A 784-nucleotide genomic window follows, 5' to 3' on the forward strand; every position below is an offset into this window, starting at 1 on the left:
TTTTTTTTTATTAACATGCTAAGAGTCCCCCAAGGGCAACTTTATTCATACTAACATCAACCCAAATACACAATTCAATTGATAGCAGCAAAGTTAAAATAAAAAGTCAAAAACATGAGAACTAAAATATGAAAAAATAATTTATCAGCTTTACTGATTATCACTACAGGCATATAATCCAAGCATTCAAATATGTGGTTAAAGTATCACTTAACTTGGGAATAAAGACATAAATTAGTATTGCTTCTCCTCAATAATGTACAAAGACTGATCTTGGCATGTCCCTGGAGCAGTTTTTCAGTTCATTTAACTGACAATGTCCATCCAAAATTCATTCCTTCCACAAATTCTGTTGGTCACCTATACTGTGTACTAGGTACTATGTTGGGCACTGAGGACACAAGGACAATTAAGACACAGCTCTGCCTTCAATGGCCTTTTCAGTCTAGTCAGGGAGATCCAAATAAACAGGTAATTACAAAATATGGTAGTTACTGCTATAAAGGGATAGGGAGATGGTGAGATGAGTACATTAAAGGTACTTAATGTACTCATCTACTCATCTAAAAGACTTTAATCTACTCTTGCCTTGGAGAGACAGGGAAAGCTTTCAAGAGAAGATGAGTCCTGAAAGAGGAGGGGTGGGTAACACAAGTGGCAGTCTAAGGTGAGGGATTGGAGATAGAGCATGATTTTGCACTTGAGAAAAATCACTCTAGCTTCAGTGTGGGGTAATATAGACTAAGGAGGGGCAAAGTGGAAGGGATAGTTAGAAAGCTATCAC

The sequence above is a fragment of the Propithecus coquereli genome, unplaced genomic scaffold (assembly GCF_000956105.1).
Source record: "Propithecus coquereli isolate 6110/MARCELLA unplaced genomic scaffold, Pcoq_1.0 Scaffold669, whole genome shotgun sequence".
In the NCBI taxonomy this organism is placed as follows: Eukaryota; Metazoa; Chordata; class Mammalia; order Primates; family Indriidae; genus Propithecus; species Propithecus coquereli.